The sequence below is a fragment of the Telopea speciosissima genome, chromosome 8 (assembly GCF_018873765.1).
Source record: "Telopea speciosissima isolate NSW1024214 ecotype Mountain lineage chromosome 8, Tspe_v1, whole genome shotgun sequence".
Classification (NCBI taxonomy): domain Eukaryota; kingdom Viridiplantae; phylum Streptophyta; class Magnoliopsida; order Proteales; family Proteaceae; genus Telopea; species Telopea speciosissima.
In genome coordinates, this window is record NC_057923.1 from 36592493 (window position 1) to 36605158 (window position 12666).

Genomic DNA, 12666 nt, shown 5'->3' on the forward strand with positions numbered 1-12666 from the left:
GACCTCAATTTGTCTCATCCTAGCCATTGTCGTAAAATTTGATTTGAAACTCTACTAAATGGAAGTTAAAATTGCTTTTCTCAATGGAGAACTAGACGAGGAGATCTTTATGGCTCAACCAGTGAGTTTTGAAGTCAAGGGACAAGAGCATAAAGTCTGCCATCTCAAAATTTCCATCTATGACCTTAAGCAATCGTCTCAAAAGTTTCATCATGCCATTACTTCAATTGGATTTGAAATGATAAAAGAGGACCATTGCATATATGTGAAATGGTCCAAGGAAGGGTTCCTTATCTTATCCTTGTATGTTGATGATATCCTATTAGCTGGGAATGACATTGAAATGATTGTCGCCACTAAAGAGTAGTTGTTCTCTGTTTTTTAGATGAAGGACATGGGTAAAGCCAACTTTATGTTGGGTGTAAAGACTGTGTGGGACCACACTAGGAGATTCCTTAGTTTGTCTCTAGAGACTTACATAAAGAAGATTCTAAAGCGATTCCATATGAATAACTCGAAAACCATAGACACTCCAATGGACAAGGCATGCACTTTGATCCTAGACCAGTATCCTAAGACAGATGAAGAAAGAAACCAAATGTCCAAAGTGCCCTATATAGCGGCAATAGGCAGTTTGATGTACATGATGATGTGCATGCGTCCTGACATATGCTTTGTAGTTGGCATGGTTACCCATTATCAGAGTAAACCAGGACTAGTTCATTGACAAGCTGTAAAGAGGATCCTTTGATACCTGCGTGGGACTACAGACCTCATGCTCACTTACAGTGGTTTAGACTTGAGACTTAGGGGCTATAGTAATGCTGATTGAGCTAGTGATAGAGACGAGCACAAATCCACCTTAGGGTATGCATTTGTCTTAGGAGGTGGGGCTATTACTTGGAGTAGTAAGAAACAGACCTACATTGTCCTATCCACGATGGAGTTGGAGTATGTTGACAATAGTTTAGGAGGCTATTTGGCTCAGGAGGTTCTTGTAGAGACTTAGGCTACGTTTGCTAAATGTCTAAGCAGTGTTCAGAACTGTTTTTCCATTCTTTAAGAACAAAAAAACTTGAATTTTTGTTTGGTTTGACGGTTCATTTTTCTGTTCTTTTAGAACAGACCAGAGGAATCTTTCCATCAAAGAACGTTCTTTATAGACCGTCTCTGAGACGGTCTGTAAAGAACAAGAACGAAAATCGGGAGGGCACAAAATTGTGAAAAACTTCATTTTGAGAAAGCACTTGTGACTGAAGGGGAAGAGAAGGAGCAGAGGAGGAGACCCCTACCTGCAACTCCTGAAATCAAGGTAAGAACAACAATCCACTCTCACATCCCTCTCTCGCTCTCTCTCCCTCACTCTCTCATCTCTCTCTCGCTCTCTCTCCCTCTCTCTCTCGCTTCCTCTCTCACAGTCTCTGCAACTCTCTCTTGCTCTCTCTCTCTCTCTCTCTCTCTCTCTCGCTCTCTCTCTCTCTCTCTCTCGGTCATCTCTATTTTGGGTAGTTTTTTTATGGTTTTGGAAAGCCAAGATCTGTTTATGCTCTGTAGAAAGGTTTTTAGGGTTCCTAGCAATCACTGTGAAGTGCTGATGCTATGCATAGGTTTATAGTTTATAGGGAGATGAGAGCCAGTGCTCCTAAATTGGCTTTCAATTGGTTTATATCTTCATACCATCTCTCCAGGTATGAAGTAATTACATTGATTGATTTTGCAACTTTACTAGATTTTCTTTGATGGGTTAGTTGTTATAAACACGATCTCAAATGGTTTTTGATCTATTTGTTAAGATCATGAGCAACTGATTATGATTTGGGGCTTCTTCGATTCTCTATTCTCCTCTTTGATGTTAGAAATGTGAGCTGATCAGTTTTAGTAGATAAGATGCTGCCATACTTGTTGTTTCTAGATTGGTTCTTTTTTAGTGCTATAGTTGGTTGAGATCAGCACAATATGGGATTTCTCTATATCTGGAGACGATCACTGTTTCATTTGGTGGAATAAATTCTCCTGTGGGAAATATTTTCCTTGCGGGTTGAGTTGATCTTATTAGTTCAATAGTTTAATATGATCTGCTTTTTTGGGGAAAAAAAGAGTAGAAGATTATATTCTAGAAAGGTGATAAATTGTAGTTAATTGATGTTAGTTGCTCATGGGATTCACTATTTTTTATTCCAGTACAGGCTGTAAACTTCGCTAAATACAAAGCTTACAGTTTATACTGCTTGCTCATTGCTTTTTTCAAAGGATGGTCGGTTTCATGATGAATAGTTGGATTATAGAATGTCTTATATGCTACTGTTTCACTTCGGATAGAAGCTGTTGGGCCTATCTGTGTTCCTCCATCATGCTACTTAATTCAGAATCAGTGTTATTGCATTTTCGAAGTGTTATTAAGAATCAGAGAAAACCTAAATTAAAACATTCAGACCACTTCCTATTTTACCTTCTTATCCAAAGAGATTTCTCAAAATTCAGTGGTCCAAATTGCTCATTGGAATGTATTCCGGTTCTCTCTCTCTCTCTCTCTCTCTCTGTTTGTGTGTGTGTGTGTGTGGAAGGGGAGGGTGGAAGGACACATCAAATGTGTTAGGAAAATGCAAATGACCATATATACTCCAAGTCATCTCCATGATGACATAGATGTTTTGATGATAACAAATAAGACCATCATTGGACTAATGCTTGTGTTTAAGTTATATTTGAAGCGTAGCACCAAGTGAGGGGGAGCTTATACAAATACATATACACAAGATTGTATACACAAGAACATTGCTCAAAGATGATCTCAAAGACATGGAAGTCATACCTTGAAGACTAAAGGCTATAAGCATTTTGAAGATTGAAGATTTGAAGACTTTGTAATTAACATATGTAATTTTTAAGTCACAATTGATGTAATGCACACACGCACGCATACATCCATTTAGAATGTCCTTAGGTGGTAAATTGACCCCTTAGACTTTTGACTTTTTGGTGTTGGAACCCTCCCAAACTAACCCTTTATTAATATTGGACTATTTTCACTAATAATGCCCAATCCGGCATACCGGATCCCCATCCAGCATACTGGATTAATGAGAATCTCAGGAAAATGGTCACAATGGCTTTACTAAGTAAGCTGGATAAAGATCCGGCATACCGGATCCTACCTGCCTGCTTTTTACCCTGATCTAGCATACCAGATGGCTATCTTGCATACCGGATCAATGTATTACTGAGTATAATTTGACCGTTATTCCTCTGTTTAAAAAGAAAATTAGGTAATCCGGCATACCGGATTATATATGGCTTGTAGAATCCGATCCACTTGAATTCCTAATTAATTTAAGCCACCTAGCCTATAAATACTCACTTGTTTAAGGCTCTAAACATCACTACTAATCACAATTAAGAGCCTCCAAAGACAAGTCAATCCCAAGTGAGAATTCAAGCACTCATTCAAGACATTCATTCTCACTTAGCTTCCTTCACTCATTTTGCATAAAGCTTCATAGTTTAAAAGGTAGCAAAGCTTCACTAAGGTTGAGGTAACTTTAATCTTAGTATTTATTTATATTTTATATGTTATTTTGAGTTCTCTTACTCGGAATCAAGAGTAGGTTGAGTCCTCTTGCTCAATAATTAAGATTAGTTGTTGTTGAGTCCTCTTGCTCATTTCTCAAGAGTTGTATGAGTCCTCTTGCTCTTACTCAACATTTGACATAGTGAAATTCTCTCTAGAGTGAGAGGAGTGGACGTAGGCAAACTTGGTCGAACCACTATAAATCTTGTGTGTTATCTTTGTTGCTTGTTTACTTTACTTGCCTTACTCAGATAATTTTTTATTTCGTATTATTTTAGCATATTCTGCGATCTTCACCTATTCACCCCCTCTAGGTGAATTCACATTTGGTATCAGAGCAGGAGCTCAAGACCGTGATTATTTTTAATCCAACAAAGAGGTTTAAGACCATGGGATCCTCTGTCAATCGCAAGATTGAAGGATATAACATTATCCAACCTCCCGTCTTTGAAGGTGAAGGATTCTCCTATTGAAAGAATCGCTTCAAGAACTTCGTGTGCGCCAATAATATTGATGCATGGGAAGTCATTGAGAATGAACCAAACTCTATAGACAAGCTCAAGAAAGAGTGGACCCCAGCTGAAAAAGCAAAGGTTCAACTCAATTATGTAGCTATAAGCTATATTCAATGTGCGTTAGGAGAAAAAGAATACAACAAGACATGTATGTGTGACTCTGCTAAGGAGATGTTTAATAAACTTGATGTTACTTATGAAGATACTTCTGAAGTGAAACAATCTAAAATTGATATGTTAGTAAATGAATATGAGCTGTTTAAAATGAAAAATGATGAAGACATATATGCCATGTTCACTTGCTTTACTAACATTGTGAACAAGTTGAAAGGTTTAGGAAAGGTTTACTCCAATGGTGAGAACGTTCGAAAGATTTTGAGATCTTTCTCAAAGGAATGGAGACCCAAGACTACAGCAATAAAGGAATCAAAGGACATCGATAAGCTAAGTCTAGATGAGCTGATGTCGAGATTGCCTATCTATCCAAGAAGTTTTCAAGATTCTTGAAGAACAAGGGCAAAACTTCATTCTACAAGAGAAGATTTTCCAATGACCAAAAAGGTAAGAGTGTTTCTAAAGATAACACTGACCCTTCTTCAAAAGATATTGTATGTTATAAATGTAGGAAATCAGGACATTTTAGAGAAGATTGCCCTAAAATGAAGAAATACAAGAAGGCTAACAAAGTTGAACATACCTTTGATTCAAGTGATGAAGAAGAGGATGATGAATAATCACAAGAAGAAAAAGAACAAACAAACCTAGCATTAATGGCTATCGAAAAAGAAGAAACCAAAAATGAGGTGAGTACTACTTCTTCATTAAATAAGGAAAAGGACTTCTTAGAATTAGAAGAAGCCTTTGAAGACCTTTACCAAAGTAGTATGGAACTAGCTACTACTAAGAAAAATCTCTTAAAAGAGATAAACATCCTCAAAGACTAAAACACAACTCTAACTTCTCAAGTAAATATCATTGAAGAAGAAAAAGATAAATTGTGTAAAGCCTTAGAGTCCTTTACAAATGACAAAAAGACCCTTGATATCTTACTTGGAAATGCCTCCAAAGCACCTTTCAACAAGAAAGGAGTAGGCTATAATGTAAACAAAGGTTCAAATCACACCAAAGAGGCAAGTTCAAGTAAAATAACAAGTAAGAAAGTAAAGAGGAAATTTTACAACTATTGTAGAAAGAAAGGACACTCAATTGAGGAATGTTATGCTAGAAAGAAAACTCCTCAATTTAGCAAACCAAATCCCAAAAGAAAGACTCCGTATAACCCTAAAATTATTGTATGCAATAATTGCAACAAAAAGGGACATACTATTTGGGAATATCATCATATGAATCAATCTTTCCACCATCCTATAATACCTTATAATGGTCAAAATAGGAGGAGTCATCCAAAGGTATTAAAATCAAGTAAAACTCCAACTAAGGTGCAAAGACCACTCAATAACCAAGGTTCATATAGAATACCTAAAAACCAAAGACCTTGGAACCCCCAATCATACACAAGCTAGTATAGGAACCAAAAGGCAAATGGTCACCAAATGGTATGGAGATCAAGAGGAATGTATAATACTAACAATGATGGACCCAGCACTTAATGGGGACCAAAGTTTTATTAAGCATTCTTATCTTGTAGGTACACTTGAGTAACATGGAATGGTATATTGATAGTGGCTGCTCGAAGCACATGACATCCAACCCAAAGCTGTTTTTGGAACTCAATAAACAAAAAGGAGAATGAGTATCCTTCGGAGACAACAGCAAAGGAAGAATCATTGGAAATGGATTGATAAAATTTGGAAGTACAGTAATCTCTAACGTCAGCTTAGTTGATAACCTTAAGTACAATTTGCTTAGTGTAAGTCAATTATGCAATAATGGCTATTCTGTTAGCTTTAATGCCTCCAAGTGTGAGATTAAAGATTCTAATGATAACATGATTCTTGAGGGTTGTAGGAAGAATAATGTTTATACTTGTACATTTAGTGTAAACTCTCATGATGCTTGTCTCATATCTAAGTTTGATGATGCAACCTTATGGCATAGGAAATTGGGACATATTAATCCTAAGATAATTAGACCCCTCTCCTCTAAGAACTTGGTGAGAAACTTACCTAAGTTGAATTTTGATAAGCAACACAATTGTGGGGCATGTCAAAGAAATAAACTTACTAAAGCTTCTCATAAGACCATTAATCCTGTCGCTACCTCAAGATCTCTACAATTACTTCACTTAGACTTGTTTGGACCTATACAAACCACAAGCTTAGGAGAAAAGAAGTATACTTTCGTTATTATAGATAACTACTCCCGTTTCACTTGGACCCTTTTCCTCAAACATAAGAATGATGCATTCGAGGAGTTTGTAGCTCTTTGCAAGAGAATACAAAATCAAAAGGGTTACTTGATCACGTCTATAAAAAGTGACCATGGTGGTGAATTTGATAACATAAAAAAATTTGGTGAGTTTTATCGAAAACAAGGTATAACTCATAACTTCTCGGCTCCTAGAACACCACAATTAAATGGTGCCATTGAAAGAAAGAACAGAACGATCCAAGACACTGCAAGGACAATGCTCAATGAGTACTCTTTGTCAAAATATTTTTGGGCCGAAGCTGTTCACACGACATGTTATGTGTTAAACCGGGTTTTGATAAGACTTATCTTGTTAAAGACCCCCTATGAACTGTTCCATAACAAATTGCCTAAAGTTGATTATTTTAAAGTATTTGGTTGTGCTTGTTTTATTCTTAATACTAAGGATAACTTAGAAAAGTTTGAAGAAAAGGCTGATGATGGTATATTCCTAGACTACTCCACAAATAGTAGAGCATATAGAGTGTTTAATAAAAGAACACTAGTTGTGGAAAAGTCTATGAATGTTAGATTTGATGAATCTATGGCAAAAGAAAGGTATAAAGACCTAGAAGAAGATGATGAAGATGAAGTACTTGAAATTAGGAAAAGAATTAAAAAAGTTACTTTAGATGAACCTAATGATCAAGTACATCAACTTCCTAAAGAGATTAGAACTATTAAAGACCACCCCCTTGACCTTGTCATTGGAGACCTAGATAAAGGTATACAAACTATGAGTAAAATCCAAACTGTTTTTTCCAATATGGCTTTCATTTCTACCATTGAACCTCAGAACATTAAAGAAGCACTTTTGGATAGTAATTGGATAACTGCTATGAAAGAAGAGCTTAACCAATTTGAAAGGAATCAAGTTTGGGACTTAGTGCCAAGACCCTCGAACTCCAAGATTATTGGAACTAGATGGGTATTTAGAAATAAACTTGATGAAGATGATAACATAACTAGAAACAAGGCTAGACTGGTTGCCCAAGGCTATAACCAACAGGAAGGCATTGACTTCTATCAAACCCTGCTCCTGACTGATTGGAATTTTGATTGAAGGACAGGAACCCTTGACCAGGCAACCAAGAACACTATAGAGTATCACTCCAGTGGTTTGGATCGATGAGAAAATCCTGTGTGGATCATCTTATATACCTGTCAAAAGATGGATAGCAGACCCCTGCAAATGGCTCATTGCATGATGTATGGCTTGAACCCCAGGTAATCTCTCTCCTCCCCAAACAATGGGACCCACCTCTATAAATGTGTAAAATCTCCTATAAGGTATGTGGGGACAATACCCTGACCAAGGGTCAAACCCCTATGCAAGCCCCATTAAATTTCAGCTTGTTGGAATTCTCTAGGCGATGCAGCAAGGCCCAGTGACATCGCCCAGTGAGTGATTCTGTATATTTAATTGATTTTTAATTGTGGGGACCACCCAATATGGACATGGGTACCCTCCATAGATAGAGGGGAGTCTAAGGGACCACCTCATACCCCTAGTTCAGTGTGGACCCCACCACAGAGCTTAGAATGGCTGTGAATTAGGCTAAAAATGCATTTTTAAAAGAGGACTCAGCTGGCCAAATAGACCTTAGTTGGCCTTGGTCTATAAATAAGGGAGCTTTGGGCTCATTTAGAGTTTTCAGCTCTAATAGAAACCGTGAGAGAAAAGAAGAGAGAAAGAAGAGGAAGGAGAGGAAGAAAGAAGAAGAAGAAGGAAGAAGGAGGAGCTGCCACCCCCATCCAAGGCTGGTTCGAGCTACTCTAGACCTGCCCAGGTATAAACATACCTGCATATACCTGCTGCCCCCATTTCATCTCTATGTTTGATGTGTTCTTGCTCCCTGGGCAACCCTGAGCAGCTAGGGTTTGTCCAGAACAGTTCCAGATTTGCCATGCAAGCCTTGAGCATGGTAGATCTGAGTTATTTACTTAATTTTATAATTCTGTTTTGCTATTCTTTGGAGCCGATTCTGGTTGTGCACAATTGCAATGCCCAGATTCACTTCTGGCTGATTGATTGAAGCCCTGGATGCGAGTCATGGCTGCAGAGACCAAACCCTATGAGGTTATAGCCTTGAACCACTGTTTTACAACCATTTCCAACCTTACATGTGGCTGGAATCGAATTCCAAGTTTAGAGAAAACCCTGTGACACTATTCACTGGGTTATCTGGGCAGCCTCTGGTAGGGAAATGGTAGGCCAGATGGATGATCCATTTGGACCAATAGGGAGGTCACCCCGGGGGCTACACAGTACCCTAACATGCATGGGGTGATGTTGAGCACACTGCCCAAGAAGCCCCACCTTGGAATCTCAGCCCATTTGTCGATTATAGCCTCTAGGCGATGTCAGAGCTATCGCCCAGTGAATGGAAAATTGCTGGAATGATGATCTGGCTCTAAGAACCTCACCCATTGGCCTTGGGACACTATGGGAGGTTGGGAAATGACCAAAAAGCCCTTCCCCACATCTGTCCTTAGTGGAGGAATACTTTGAAACCCTAGTGGGCCCCGCAGGTGAAGGAAACCCAGCTGTGCTTGGTCCTGCAGCACAGGCAAGCCGTGAACAGCCTGTGGACCTGATCTGACCTAGGGTCAGGTACAACTATGGAAATGACCAATTTACCCTTGTGCCACTGACACTGGATGATGCACCGGGACATGGACCTAAGGCCTAGTACAAGGCCCAGTGATTCCAAGTGTGAACCAACTGAACACCGGGTCAACCCAGTAAGCTTAGGTTAACCCTAGACCTACCAAAGACAGATTGAAAACTTAACATGACAATTTTTTATTTACATCTAGGATTTGATTTCGCGCTCGAGGTCACTGAGTTCGCAACTGAGGTTTTAGAACCCAACTCAGGTGAGTGAATAATATTATTATATATGCATGTGTAATTATGATATTATGCCGGCAATTAAGAATTTTAATCATGAATGTTGTGTTACTTACTTTTGATTAAAGTTACTCAAATCACTGCATAATGACTGTCTGTTGATCAACACTGTGAATTCTTATATGATGATTATGAATATTAGATTAGATGTCATAGCCAGCTTGGAAATGAGGCTTGTGGTAGCTCGTAGAATGGGATGTGGTTGACACCACCCGACTCATACAATGCCATATAGACATGGGGCTAGAGTTACATCACCCGTGCTACGTACCCTTGCCAACAGGGGTTTAGGTGTTGGATGCCTATGAGGGTAACCATATGTATATGTGAAAAGAGAAAAGAAATGAAAAGAAATGAAAAGAACACCGGAATGGTGAATAAATGAGAAAGAACACCGGAATGGTGAATATGGGTTGTAAGCCAAAGAAAAGAAATGGATTGCCCTACAGGTTAATCACAGAGGGCTGGTCGGGCTGACCTTGGTGATTGATGCGGGAGCTGACTGGTCCTCTCCGACAACTCAATGGGTGTATCGCGGGAAGGGGTTAGAAGCCTGCACCAGGGATTAATGTATTGGGGATTGTAGTAGCATAGACCTGACTTAGTTGTATTATTAGGTGGCTAATAAATAATCTAGACTTGCATATCATGTAGGATCATATGAACTGTGGATTGTGATTGCATATACATGCATGATGATATGATTTGCTCACGAGCTCGGTGGGGCTCACACTTTGTTATATATGTTCTTTTTAGATGATTTTGCAGATTGATGCCGTTGTGGCATGGAGGCTCATCTAGAGGAGGAGAGTCTTGGTTTTTACGATGATGTTGGTGTGGACCCCAATGGAGGTCATACCGATCCTGCGTACTTTCTCGGTGATCATTGATAAAGACCGTTGAGAGCGCATCTAATGCTTTTTGTCTTGGGAACTCCTTTTTGTTTCTGCTAGGAGTTTATCCCCATTCTGACTGTGGTTCTGTTGTAGTTTTTACTTTCTTTTCTTTTTGGGGCTGAGTATGCTCACCCTGTATATATTTATGTATGTAGTTCTATTCTTATCAGCTTTATTTCTATGTTTGTGGGTTGGTGGGAAATGTACAAACTTTCTTATGTATATATTATCATCATTTCCCCGTATCGCTATGCTTCCTTTTATTATTGAAATTGTAGTTTATCTGCAGCACTCTGATCTTGCCTTTGGTAAAGTGAATGAATGTGGTTCCATGAATGTAAGCACTGCTTCTAGATCCATGGGACTTGGCGGATTTCCGTTATGCAATTCGGGTCACCTACCTAATCCTCCTAGGGGGTGGTTTGGGGTGTGACAACTTCGATGAGACCTATGCACCTGTAGCCAGACTTGAATCTATTAGAATGTTGCTTGTATTTGCTTGTCATAAGAATTTCAGGTTACATCAAATAGACATGAAGAGTGCATTTTTAAATGGCTTCATCAATGAAGAAGTACACATCATCCAACCACCTGGATTCGAAGACCCAAAGTTTTCGGACCATGTATAAAAGCTGAAGAAAGCTTATATGGCTTGAAACAAGCTCCAAGAGCATGGTACGACAGGCTAAGTAAGTTTCTGATCGATGATGGTTTTACAATGGGTAAGATAGATACAACTCTCTTTGTGAAACATAAGAATAAAGACTTAATTCTTGTTCAAATATATGTAGATGACATCATATTTGGATCTACAAATGAATCTCTCTGTCATGATTTTAGTAAGAGTATGAGTAGTGAATTCTCATTTGGTATCCCCAGGTGGCAACCGTGGTAACTGGAAGACTTCACCTTATTCTTCATGTCATATTCTATGTTATTCAACACAATTTTATCCCTCGGGGAGGTGATCGAAATAAGTGTCTCACCCCTTGAGCCTATCTCACTTACTGTGTTTATACCAATACACCTACTTGTCTTCTATACTTCATTATGAGGTATATGGAATTGTGTGCTCACCCCCAAAAGCTACTAATCTACCCTATGGGCGGCTTCTCACTCGTCTCTTTTGAGTCTTTGGTCTTGATCTCACTCGAGAGGAAGAATCTACCTTGTCTTTCTAACACATCACTCGTAATAGCTTTCATACCATTGCGATTCCTCCTCCCTCTAATGTGTTTGTTGAAGAAGAAGAAGATTTGGATGAGAATGTGCCCCCCCTTAGTCAAGATCAAGAAGGAATACCGGCTTCCTTACAAGAATAGGTGTCAAACATCGATGATTACATGGACGAAGCAAATTCTCATATCATGGAACTTGAATTTGGTCAACAACAATTCAAGAGGATGTGACATCTCTTCACAATGATGTGAGGACCGGATTTGACTCCTTAAATGTTCGCCAAGATAAAATTCTCAATGCTATTCATTCACTTGCTTTCAATCTTGATCATCTCTCTCTTGACACACTGGGAGCCACTCCTCAAGGAGTTCAACCACCTTTTCCTGGTGCCTCAAGCTCTATTCTACCCTTTGATCCTAATGCATGATGTGTAATGCCCCTCTTTTTGACAATGACAAAGGGGAAGAAGTATTTGGCTTAGAATAGATTGTAATGGAACTATTATGATTATTTGATGTAATATTTTGATATTAATGATGAAATTGCTCTTGCTTCTATGCATTGCTATTTGTTCCATTATTTTATTCACTTGGATTATTTGTCATCATCAAAAAGGGGGAGATTGTTAGGAAAATGCAAATGGCCCTATATACTCCAAGTCATCTCCATGATGACATAGATGTTTTGATGATAATAAATAAGACCATCCTTGGACTAATGCTTGTGTTTAAGTTATATTTGAAGCGTAACACCAAGTGAGGGGGAGTTTATACAAATGCATATGCACAAGATTGTATACACAAGAACATTGCTCAAAGATGATCTCAAAGAAATGGAAGTCATACCTTGAAGACTAAAGGCGATAAGCATTTGAAAGATTGAAGATTTGAAGACTTTGTAATTAAACATGTGTAATTTTTAAGTCACAATTGATGTAATGCACACACGCACGCATACATCCATTTAGAATGTCCTTAGGTGGTAAATTGACCCCTTAGACTTTTGACTTTTTGGTGTTGGAACCCTCCCAAACCAACCCCTTATTAATATTGGACTATTTCCACTGATAATGCTCAATCCGGCATACCGGATCCCCATCCAGCATACCGGATTAATGGGAATCTCAGAAAAATGGTCACAATGGCTTTACTAAGTAAGCTGGATAAAGATCTGGCATACCGGATCCTGCCTGCTTCCTTTTTACCCTGATCTGGCATACCGGAT